The sequence below is a fragment of the Protopterus annectens genome, chromosome 14.part0, assembly GCF_019279795.1.
Source record: "Protopterus annectens isolate FY-2018-M chromosome 14.part0, PAN1.0, whole genome shotgun sequence".
In the NCBI taxonomy this organism is placed as follows: Eukaryota; Metazoa; Chordata; order Ceratodontiformes; family Protopteridae; genus Protopterus; species Protopterus annectens.
Genome location: NC_056748.1, coordinates 1,151,881,328 through 1,151,893,980, shown reverse-complemented (window position 1 = coordinate 1,151,893,980; position 12,653 = coordinate 1,151,881,328). Strand labels below are relative to the sequence as shown.

The 12,653-nt window shown below is 44.0% G+C and overlaps 1 protein-coding gene across 2 annotated transcripts in view; it reads right to left on the bottom strand.

The window, feature by feature from the left end:
• The window catches only part of DNA2 (DNA replication helicase/nuclease 2), a 1,108,563-nt gene that overhangs the window by 823,779 nt on the left and 272,131 nt on the right, over window positions 1-12,653 (bottom strand). The gene's annotated exons all lie outside the window — the stretch shown is intronic.

The following is a 12,653-nucleotide window of genomic DNA, read 5'->3' as shown; positions in this document are numbered from 1 at the left end:
CTTCTAAACCCATAAGGTAAGCCACCACACAATCCAACATTCTTGGTCATTGGAGACTCCCTCGTAAGACACACTGATGGAATTCACACCAGGCTGACTATTGAGAAAGTTATGGTCAGTTGCTTATCGGGGCTAGGATCTGCTACATTATGCACTCACACAGGTCACTGGATCACAAGTACCAGGATGACTCAGTCACAGTCTACGTGGGAGTAAATGACCTGAGACATACCTCCCTAGATTATATATGAAGAGAAGCATATCATGGAGCACTCGGAATGTGCGTCTCAGGCTGGTACGAGCCTAGCATTAAGCAGCATTTTACCTTCTCCAAGGATGATGCCACAATATGAACAAAAGATGATCGACTTTAATAATTGGCTTATTTTCTGGTGTCATCATAAGAAGGTGCAATATTTGTCAGTGTGGAAGGAGTTGGTCAACAGACCACGCTGCTTTGCCAAAGACAGTCTGCACCTCTCCCCTCTAGGTTTTCAAATACTAGCTAAAAGACTGTCTTCTCCCATAGTGCCTTGTTTTAGGCAATGCCAAACTGAAAGTACTTCCAACATAGCAAATCAAAACCAAGAAAATCTAAAGTATTACTGCTCATTGCTAGGAATCTAAACAAAAAAATTCCACTCCCTAAAAGCTCTCTTCACCCTACAGAATACTGATGTCTGTGCAGTCAATGACACATGGTTTAAAGCTGTGAACAGCACACTAACAGTGCAAGGTTATAATGCCTTCCACACATTTAGACCAGCTACTACACAGACAGGGATTAAAGGTGGATGTGTCTCTGTTTACATCAAGAATAAATATACCTCAAGCCTGGTCAAACAGGACAATGCACTTGAGCGGCTCCATGTTCAAATCACCATAAGCAAAATCCAATATCACTTCCTCGCCAGCTATAAGTCCCTCTCTATGTCCCAGAAAATAATGCATTTAAACTTAACAGAAACACTAACCATCCAACCCAATACCATATTCATGGGACACTAATTATCCCACTATTAACTGGGAATCCTATACGACACCAAATAGACAGGCACAGAGATTCCTGGATTTTGTAAACACAAACTCCCTGAACCAGATAGTCAATACACCAACTAGGGGTGCAGCCATACTGGATCTGGTTCTCAGTAATATGGGAGAGTGCTGCACAACCCACACTGTAATGTCTTCTCTGGTAGGGTCAGACCACAAAATGGTTTCCTTTGAAGTAAATATAAAACCTGGACCCCAGCTAAACCTGGAATATTCAAGAGCTAGACCAAGGCCAACCTCCTGCTATCAAGTGATAACCAGGCAAAATTTCAAGCCCCCATAAACCCTAAGAACACTGCTGCCTATGCAGAACTGTTCACAGAAACCCTGTACAAGCATGTTAACAGCTGCATAGAGGCAGCTGTATGCACCAGGAAGTAGTACAGAACTAACTCAAAACACAAACCACTCTGGTGAAATCACAAAATCAATCCGATGTATAACAGAAGGAAAAAATAATGGCAAAAATGAGCAGCACTCGGTAGGATAAAAGCACACTCAAACTAAGCAAACACCTCCGAGGACAAAAAGTCTACCAAAGCCAAATCTGAAGTGAATTTGGCCTCTCAGGCAAAGGACGACCACAAGGCATTCTTTAGCTAGGTCTGCAACCTCAAAGGCAATACACAACTGTGTGCAGAGCTCATTGTAAATGGAGCCACCTATACTGAGGCCAGAAGAAACCTCCTGGCTGATAAATTTAGCTCCAACTTTACCTCTCTCTCTCTCCCCCTCAAACTTCCCTTGGGAAATACCATCATGTATAACTCCCCCTGCTATCACTAGGGAACAGATCCTTAATGCTCCAAGAACAAGAACACTGCATCAACGGGCCCAGACAATATCTCAGGATGCTTTCTAAATAACATGAAACATGACCTATCAGGGCCTCTGGAATTGCTATTTAACTATAGCCTCCAAACAGGCTTCATGCCTCATGAATGGAGAAAAACAGTCATCCGTCTGCACAAAGATTGGCCATCTACAAACCCTGGAAACTACAGATCCACAAGTGTCACTAGTCTTATATGTAAAGCCATAGAAAGAATTATCATGGAAATGATCTATAATAAACACCCAGACACTGGACCGAACTCAGTCTGATTTTGTCAAGGGCAGATAATGCCTAATCAAACTAGTGGACTTCTTTGAGGAGGTCACCAAAGCAATGGATGAGGGAAAAATTATGCATGCTGCCTACCTTGACCTGGTCAAGGCATTTGACACAGTACTCCACTCGGCATTTTTGACAAACTCAGTATGTTCGGTATAAACTCGTATGTCACACAGTGGACAGTCAACTGGCTTACAGACAGGACCCAGGAAGTTCGCATTAATGAGTCCACCTCTACAAACAGGCTAGTCACAAGTAGAGTCCCTGAGGGCTTAAGTCCTTGGACTGCTCCTTTTTGGCATTTACGTGTCTGAAGTCAAGGTCAATGTCAGTGGTCTCTGGCTGACTAAATTTGCATATGATTGCAAATTAGGAGCTATCATTAAATCCCACACTGACACAAATGTTCTCCAGGAGGGGCTGACAGACACAAACAACTGATGTCAGAGCCATGGACTTGAACTAAATGCCAAGAAATGCACAATAGTATCCTTCAGGAAGTCATCCACCCGTCTTATCTATCATACTGAAAACACACCCCTTAGAGATGACCCAGCTATCAGGGAATTAGGGACACACACAGATAGTGACCTAGCCTTTGACCATCACGTGTCTAGAGTAGTGAGGAAATCATTCTATGTTGTGCAACTTGTAAACAAAGCTATGGCATCTAAGTCCAAGGAAGTCATTGTTCCACTGTATTTGACATTTATAACACCTATCATTGAGTACAGTGCCTCTTTGGTATGTACCTAACCAGGCATATCCAACAACTGGAGCGTCCACATAGGTTCCTCACTAAACCAAGTTATATGTCCTATGCAGACTGCCTCAAGGCCCTATCACTGTATTCTGTCTCCTAAAGGCTTCTGAGGGGAGAGCTATGCCTGGCATACAGGGCATTGTCACACACCACTTTGATGGACCTCCTGCATATCCCCAAAACAAACAGCACTAGAATTACCTGTTCTAAGGACTTGAACCTTCCCTGTGACCAGGACATGCCAGAGAGACAGGTATGCATCCCAGAGATTACCCCATCTCTGGAACAGGCTCCCCCAGCCACGTGAAGCAGAGTTCCTCCCTAACCCAATTCAAGTGCATTCTTAGACAAACTGGATGGGGAGCAGAAAATGTATCCCTGGTTTGAGACAGGCAGTCTCTAAATAGTTCATCTCCCAGGCCCTAGATTGTAAATGTTTCATCTCCCAAGCCCCTGCTTACACTTATCAAGGGTATCAGAACTTGTCAGAGATTTGGGATGCATGGCTAGGCTTAAAAAGGCCCTCGTGATCGTTAGCCTAGTAAAGGCTTATGAACCTATACAATGTTTCATCGTATCTGGCATGCTGGCTCAAACATGACTGAAGCATTCATGTTTAAGAGCATTAATAACATTACACAAAGAAGATTACTCCTTACAACCTGTGGGAATAAATGGATGCTGCAGTGCATTATACAGGCTAATGCCTAAAGGAGTGGGGTTAACCTATGTCCATGAGGCAGGAACATTTATGTCAACATGCGATTTCAGATACTTTTTGAATTTTGTGCATCTTCAGGAGTACTGTTCTAATGAGCAGATGATACTTTAGTGAAAGCATGCTCTGTGATTTGTAGCTTCAAGGCAGATGGACAGTACACTGGTGCAGCGATTTGCGTTGCTGCCTCACAGCAAGAGGTTCTCCGCTTCGATTCTCATCTGGGGTGCCTTCTGTGTTATGTCTGCATGTCCTCCCCGAGTGCGTACACATTTCCTCTGTGTCCTACGGTTTCCTCCCTCATTACAAAGACATGCATCTGGAGCATTTCTCCCCGGGCCTCCGCTGAAAATTGGCTCATTCCAAGTCGGACTTTCCCAGTAAACAACTGTTAAATAAAATACAGATCTGACTAGTTCAAGCAGACTCCAAGGTGTGAACCACCTGAATTGCTAGCAGATAAAATTTCTTGTATATATTTAACGTTATCCATTTATTCATACTATACCATTACATTTAACAGCACTGATCACAATCTCTCAATCAACACAGTGTAGAGGTTGCAAAGTGCAGAAAGTTCTACTTGAAAAACAAGACCTCTAGGTATAATGCAGTTAGTACACTTCTCTACACTGCAAGCACAGGTAAAACACAGGGGAGAATGAGCAAAAAACAGCAGCAAAAACAAAATGAGTTAGGGGAGGAAAAAGGAGCAGCAAAGAGGACTGGAAACAAATGCACAAATCTGGAAAAAAATGGGACAATTGCAGGTTTTTGTAGGGATACCTTGGGAAGCCACGGTGGTGCAGCAGTAGCGTTTTAGCCTCACAGCAAGAGGTTTTCCTGTTTGATTCTCGGCTGAGCGCCTTCTGTGTGGAGTCTGCATGTCCTCCCCGCGGTTGAGTGGCATTTGAAAGACATGCGTAAATGGGCGTGCCTTCGTTGAAGGTTGGGCGTCGAGCTGGCAGCTCCGCACCGTAAAAATCTACTGCCAATCATTAGCAGACCAGAGTTCCGCTGTGGCAACCCCTAACTGGGAAAAGCCGAAAGAAGAACAACAACCTAAAGCAGAAACATGGGGCATATGGGCTAATAAGTGGCAGCAGGTGGGACATGGTAATCTAGAGCTACAAATTACACAGAAAAGGAGAAATGGGTAAGGTAAGAAATAAAGTGTGAGGTAATACAGGATAACCAAGTGCAGGTGGAATTTAGCTTACTCAAATAACACGATTTCAGTGACCTGAATCTTAAAAACAAGTTTTCCCCCCTAAAAATCACTGCATTATTTTCCATAAGGTGAGGCACAGACAGTTTCACCTATAGGAAATAAACATTTAAGTCTGGAGTTTAAAATAATTACATTAGTTATTCTTTCAATTTTGTAACTTATCAAGCTGTCTTTGCAGACTAATTTTCAAGGATGTAGCATAGACAGAAAAAGGTGGGGGGTTAAATTTAAGAGATTAATGGACAAGCTAATAGGGAAACAGTGAAAATGCTAGTACACAAGATCAGCAGCAGGCAAAATGGATGCTTCCCAGGAACAGAACATACTACAAGAAAGGCAAGGGAAGTCGTGAACCCCAGGCAGAGTAGAGTACTCTGGCATCTAGGTAAGAAAGGGAAAAATGAACCAGCAGTGGTATCGCACATGAAAGGGTTCACACAGCTAAGTGCAAGGAAACACAGCAACAGACTTCTAGATCCAATAATGAGCAAGGTGAGAGGAGTTAAAGAAGTGACATATAGGCTTCTCCTAATAAACAGTCAACCCACCACACTATCGTTTGACATACTGGCAAAGACAAAACCTCAGTCCTAGAACCAGGCTGGGATAATAGGAAGATATGGATAAATCAAAGAGAAAGAAATGGGAACAGGGGATTTCAGTAAAGGGGGTAAAAAGTTTTGGCTAAGGATCCCAATAAAAACAAGGAGATAAAAAGAAAAGCATACCTTTGCAATTCTGCAATACACCTGACTAACCATTTTCTCTTACCCTGTTTCCCCTCCACTCTTTTCTTCTCTACCCTCCTCAGTTTTGTTTCTTTCACTGTTTTGAGATTTAAGTATGTACTTTTTGTACAATTGTGTATATTTAATGAACTGCTTATTGTAAACTTGTTTCTTTTAAATTATCTTTCCTTTTTTGTAAGATCTGATCTTAGCTTTTAACTTAGAGTAGTAAATTTTATTATGTAATGTACTTAGTATATAGTGGAGCTTTTCTCCTCGGGCCTCTGCTGAAAATGGACATGTATCCAGCCAGACTAGCCCGGTCAACAAATGTAAAATAAAATAAAATAAAATAAAATAAAATACCTACGTGGTTGAAAAAATAAGAAGTAAGACAGGCATGAGGACAAAAATGAATGAAAACAAGTGAAGAACTAGGGGATGGAGACAGTGATGGGCAGCAATATGTGGACTCCAAGAAAACCTCAATCATGACAGTCAGGAGCTACCTCTATGAACAAAACAAAGGAGCTAGGATTTTTTTAATTTATACTTAAGTACACTGCACAGAGGTAAAAGGAAAGGGTTGAACTGACCAAGTTAAAGGTACTGGTGTCTGTCAGAATATTCCCTAAAGCTCTCAATCTGGCTATAGCTCAGGGGAAGTCTCAAAGTGTTTCAAGAGGTTGGTCACTTTGTTCAGCTACTCCAAAAACTTGGTTCAACTTTAGTGCTGATCTGGTTACCACTGACAGTTAAAGTGGATGTCCGAGAGAGTGTCCACAGATTTAGACAAAAGTGAAAAAGAGAGGTGCATACTGACAAAGAAAAGCAGAGGCAGTTGGCATCTTACACCATTCTATTAGTGAAGAGAGAAAGTTATGAACTCATCATAACTTTCCATCTGTGTTGTCCATTTTCATTTTTCCTCAACCTGCACCTTGGATCCAACTCTGCCACTTTCCAAAGCTTAGGTTCTGAAACTCAAGCTCCTCCCCTACCCATAATGCCCCATTCCCCCAGAACGAGTTTGCTGTTAACATACTGCAGACTATATACAAAGGTATACATATAATTAGCTAGCTACTAGAAAGAGACAGAACAAGGTTCAGGAGCTCAAACAGGAACTATGGCTCCTATAAGCATATCTGTCAGGTCTTTTACAGCCATGGGCAGGGGGAAGGAGGGTGGGAAGGTTGAGGAAGAATGAAAATGGACAACACAGATGGAACATCACGGTAGGAACATAACTTCTTTTTCTGAAGTTGTCGTTTTCATTTGTTGCTCAACCTGTGGGACAGAGTCCCCAGCTACAGTAACCTTGGGCGATCCTCATGGAAGGATATTCCAGAGCACTGCAGAATCAAAGGCAGCACTATTTCTGGAGGTAATATCTAAGCTTATAGTGAGAAGCACAGGTATGAGTGTTTGAACAAGAAGCTGTTGCACAAATATCATCAAAAGAGACTCTAGAACAAAAAGCTTGGGATGTTGATATAGATCTGGTAGAATGGGCTTTGACTTGTGTGGGCAAAGATATACCCTTAGATGCATACACAAAAGAAATGCAATCTTTTAACCATTTGGCTAACAGTCTTAGAAACTGGTTTTCCTTTTCTGATATTGGTAAAGGATGCAAACAATTGATCAGACTTCCCGAATGATTTTGTCCTGTTCAGATAAAAAAAAAACAGTTGTCTATGAAAATATATGAAAATCTAATAGATGAAGGATATACTCTCCCTTGCTTTGTAAACTGGGAAAGAAAACTATTAGGTTGTTAGGCTGGTTAATATTGTTCACTGTGGCAACTTTGGGTAAAAAGGAAGGGTTGGGTATGTACAATGACACTGTCTTTATGGAAAATCAAATAAGGAGGTTTGGAAGAAAGTGCTTGTAACTCAGAAACCCTTTTTACAGAACTGATGGCCACCAAGAAATAAATTTTAAATCAACTTTGGCTGAAGGTTCAAAAGCAGAATGGAATAGTGCCTGAAGAATCATAGATTCCAAGGAGAAGCAGGATCGTTGACAGGAGGGCAAAGCAAGAAGGTATCGCTAAGAAAGGCTTTGCACAATTTTGAAGAAGCCAACAATGAAAAATTTTCTCCGATGTGATAATTTGAAATGGCCGCTAGTTGCCATTTTACAGTCGAGTTAAGTTGCCCCATTTTGGAAAATACCAGCAATGAAGTACAAGACTGCAGGAATGGTACCAGTAAAGGGATCCAACTGCTTCTGTTGAGACTATATGAAGAATCTTTTCCATTTGCTCTTATAAACTTTTCTAGTAGATGGTTGTGGAATGAAATCAAAATCTTTTGGATGGTGAAGAAAGCCTTTAATCTCTAGTCATCATCAGAATTGGAGAAGTCATGTGGTTAGTTTTAGGGCTGAGAGATCTGGGTGAATATAAACTGATGGATAAGGCAGTAGATCTGGAACCCATGGAGGGCAGATGAGATGAGACCACAGAAAGGTGAACCCGACTTATCAAGGCCAGAAAGGCACAATAAGGATTACTCTACTCTTCAACCTGTGTGCTTTCTGAAGAATTAGTGGTAGAGGTGAGTAGATCATGTTTACCACTGACTGTTTTAGAGACCACTTGTGAGGCATCAGCAAGACTGCACTCAGCCTGTCCGCTAGAATGCCACGCTCCCTGGAAATGTTTGTTACAATTAGAAAGTGGTTGGTAGAGATCGCCCATTGCCACTCTCATTCTGTCTTGACACAGGGGGGGGCAAGACCTGGTAATTCCTTGCTTGTTGATGTGCCAAACAAATTACATATTGGCTGTTTATACTGCAATAGTCCCTAGAGGAAGAAAGCTGTGCAGGGCTTGCAACATTAGAAGAACTGCTCTCATCTCTAGTATACTGATATGCAGATTGGTCTCCTGCAACGTCCACATGCCTTGGACCGTCTGTCCCAGGAAATGCCTCCCCACCCTATCTGGGAGGAGTCAGTGGGGCATTTCTTTTGCGGGGGGGGGGGCGGACAAAGGGACATCCTTGTTCCATATCTGAAGAATGGAGTCACCACTGTAGTGAGTCTGCACATTCTTAAAAGTTTCATCAGATAGTTTAAGGGATGTTGGTGCAAGGACCGCTGGACTGCTAATGACCACTGCAGAACTGTCATGTGTAATATTGCAGTAGATAACAGGGTAATCGTGGCAGCCATAGACGCCAATGCTCTTGAGAACCAATTTTACTGGTGGTTTCGGCATTGATAGAATCTGTCTGATATGTAGTCTTAGAGGGAAGTTCTGTTTGGAGGGAGAAAGGCCAGGGTTTTTGATGTGTCCAGACACGCTTCTATGAAGTCTATTACTTGAACAGGGTCCAACTGTGACTTCTACATATTGATAGTTATTCCCAAGGTAGGGGCTGGGTGTAACAAATAATCCCTGGCTTGAGTGAGTTGATGTCTGGTTGGAGCGATGACGAGCCAATAGTCTAGGTAAGGAAACACTGAATCGCTGCAGTCTCAATTGAGCTGTGACTACTGCCATCCATTTTGTGAGCACCTGGGGGCTCTGGTGTGACCAAAAGGAAGGGCTCTGAATTGGGAAGTGATTGGCTCCCAGCCTGAAGCAGAGATACCTTCTGGACAGTATGAAAATCACAAAACGGCTGACTCCTCCACAAAAACCAATAAATCCAAAGAATGAGTCAAAAGGAGTTCAGAAGCAGTCCACCACACAGTTTCTGCACAAAATGAACGCTTTATTGACAATCTTCTGGACAGTATGTTCATTCTGATGTGATAGCATGCGTCCTTCAGGTCTCTCAAGCGCATCTAGTTGTCCATTTGCAATAGAGGTAGAATGGACTGGACATGACCATCCAGAATTTTGAGATTTTTTTTTACTGACTTGTTCAGGGATGCCAGGTCCAGTACTGGCCTCAGATCCCCTGTCCTTTTTGGTACTAAAAAGAATCTGGAGTAAATCCCTGATCGGGTCTGATCTGGGGGACCTTTGGATAACTCTTTTGTCTGTAGCTTTGCAATCTCCAAAACTGCTGATTCCCTCAGATTGGGTGAAACCATCAGGGAGGCATCTGCTTGATTTGGGATATTTTAAAAAGGGAATAGAGTAGCCTCTGGATATGATCCTTTGTACCCATAGATCATTTGTGATGGCTACCCAGGCTTCTGGGAGCAAGGATAAGCGCCCCTGACGGTCTCCAGAGAGGGACATTTGGGCAACTCCTCAGGAGCACTAAAAGGGTCTGTCCGAGAACAAATCTCAAAAACCTTGATTTTGAGGACCCCCTCTGCCATGTGGGCGGTGTCTACCATTATTACTGTTTCCCCCTCTGCCCCTGGGGGAAAAGTCACCTTGTGATTCCTGAAAGGGACCCTGAGACTTCCTGAACAATTTTTTTTATCACCATGCTGATTCCTGGAGATTGGAGGAGGATCTTTGTGAGGTAGAAAACTGAATTACTATGGCAGACAAGCTCTTTCTCATCTTTCTTGCTGCAGGAGAGTGCGTCTCTGAAAGTGGGCCCAAACAGTAATGATCCATCAAAGGGTATATTGATGAATGATGCCTTGAAAGGTTCCGCAAAGTCACACAGCTGCATCCAGGCATAACGCCTAATGGCAATGCCTGAACCTGCAGCCCTTAAGGTGCCCTCTGCAGTGTGGGAAATTAACCTCATGGACGCATTGGAATTTGACTGTAGAGTGGCCATTCTGGAGGAAAAGAACTTTAATTCCTCATCAGCCTTGTAAAATGAGAAAGATAGAGTTTAACACTCATAGGGTGAAAGTGGCCGAAGTATAAACTCTCTTGGCAAATCTGTCCATGGTCCTAGACTCCCTGTTAGGGGGGGATGGAAAGTGGAGCTTTGTTGAGCTAGCGCCTTTCTGGTGGCTAGTGATTTCTGCCCAGTGCTCGGAATGTAAAAGTGAAGAAATTCAATGAAGCACGGGTAAACGGCGGAAGTAACTATGACTATCTTAAAGTAGCCAAATGTCTCCTCATCTAATTAGTGAAGCATATGAATGGATGAACGAGATTCCCACTGTCCCTACCAATTATCTAGTGAAACCACAGCTAAGGGAACAGGCTTGGCAGAATCAGCAGGGAAAGAAGACCCCTGCTGAGTTTGACTGTAGTCTGGCACTGTGAAGAGGCACGAGAGCTATAGAATAAGTGGGAGGCCTCGGCTGCCGGTGAAATACCACTACTCATCATTTTTTCACTTACTCGGTGAGGCGGGGGAGACGAGCTCCATATGGGCTCTCGCTTCTGGCTCCAAGTGCCCAGGCAGCTGGGTGCAACCTGCTTTGATGACAGTGTCAGGTGGGGAATCTGACTGGGGAGGTACAACTGTCAAAGAGTAATGCAGATGTCCTAAGACAAGCTCAGGGAGGACAGAAACTTCCCATGGAGCAGAAGGATGGACAGTGGAGCTTTCCTGAGCTAACTCCTTTCTGGTGGCTGCCAAAACAACAATGGATTCTAGTGGGATCCCTTTGGTCCAATGTGGTCGGTCTGTTGGGGCACTAAGAATCCTATCTACATGTTTGCAGATAGGTTCTACAATGTCCGAATCCTTACATGCTCTGGTCGATACTAGGCTGACGACTGCATCAGCGGGGAGGGGGCAAGATGTAGATTGTCCAGACCTGAAAGCCTTCAAGAACACAGTTTCCTCCGGAGTAGGGTTTTGGGTAGACCACCCACCTTTTCTGGTGTAGAATTTCTAAGATGTCTCCAAAGGAGACATCTTCAGGTGCAGATATCAGGGACCCTTCCCCTTCCTCGAAATCAGAGTCTTCTGTGACAGATTATTGTGGAGAATCCAGTTGCCACCTCTGGCACCTTCTCTTCCTGGGTAACTCCTCGGGTGGATACTCCAAGGATGTATCGGAAGAAACCTGGGATTTCAAGGGTGGAATGGCTTGGAGAATTTGCTGGGCTGGCTGTCTAGGAGGTGGCAGATGTGGGGTCTCAGACACAGTATCCAAGGAGGTAAAGGGTGGATCCAAAAGTACTGGAGCAGAGGACCTACTTGGTAAGGAGAGAACCCTCTCCACCACCTTGAAGGCAAACAGGCCCGGGAGACAATGAACACGTTCTCCTCAGAGCCAAAGTTGTCAGGGCGCAATGCACTCGAGCCTCACTAGCTGTCCACTCTGCAGGGGAGTCTGTGCCAAGTTGTCAACCACATAGGCTCTGAAAGGAAGCAACGGCTCCGAAAACTTCAGAGTTGAAGTCTACCCCTTGGAACAGATGTCGAGGCTTCGGCTCAGACAGCCAATCCGCCCTGACAGTTGGAGCTGAGCGAGTCAGGGAAGCTGTTGGAGTCGTACAGATAATCACTACCGACTCAGACGCCTCGACTCTCAGGGTCTTCAGACCCCAGGACTCTGAAGCAGGAGGAGGGATCAGAGAAGGCGCAACAGGCCCGAAAGGAGAAAGTTGGAGGAAAAACTGGTAAACCTCCATCTGGATCATTGTCTGAAGGAACTGCCTCATAAGCCTATACACCTCAGATCTGGAAAGGCTATGGGAAGAACTAACTGAAGACATGGAAGGTGGTCTAGAGAATGTCTTAGGAGATCTGTCAGGAAAGGGAGATCTTGAGGCAGTCGGAGTCAGAACCAAGGAAACAGGGGCTTGGATCTGAGGAGAAGAGTCTGCAGACTTACTCGGATCCGAGGATGTTGGATCAGTTGCTCTGGAAGCCTTTTTGGGAGGCTCGCTGGATGCTGAAGCAGACTTGTCTGAGGAACATTTTCTGTGTTCCCAGATGTCCTTATGCTTTTTGGTGGGGGTAGGAGCCCCTGAAGTAGAAGAACCCGCAGCTGGGGCAGAGGAAGGAATCAGGCCCTTCAAAAGGAGACAGCTGTGGCGGTCAGTCAACACACGTGTGTGAAACCCCTCACAGATGGAACAGGAGGTTTCCAGATGAGAAGGGCCGAGACAATTCACACACTCTCTGTGGGCAAAAGATAAAGGAATCTTGTACCCACAGGAAGTACACTTTATAAACCCTACAGGTTTATAAGATATCTCACAGTCA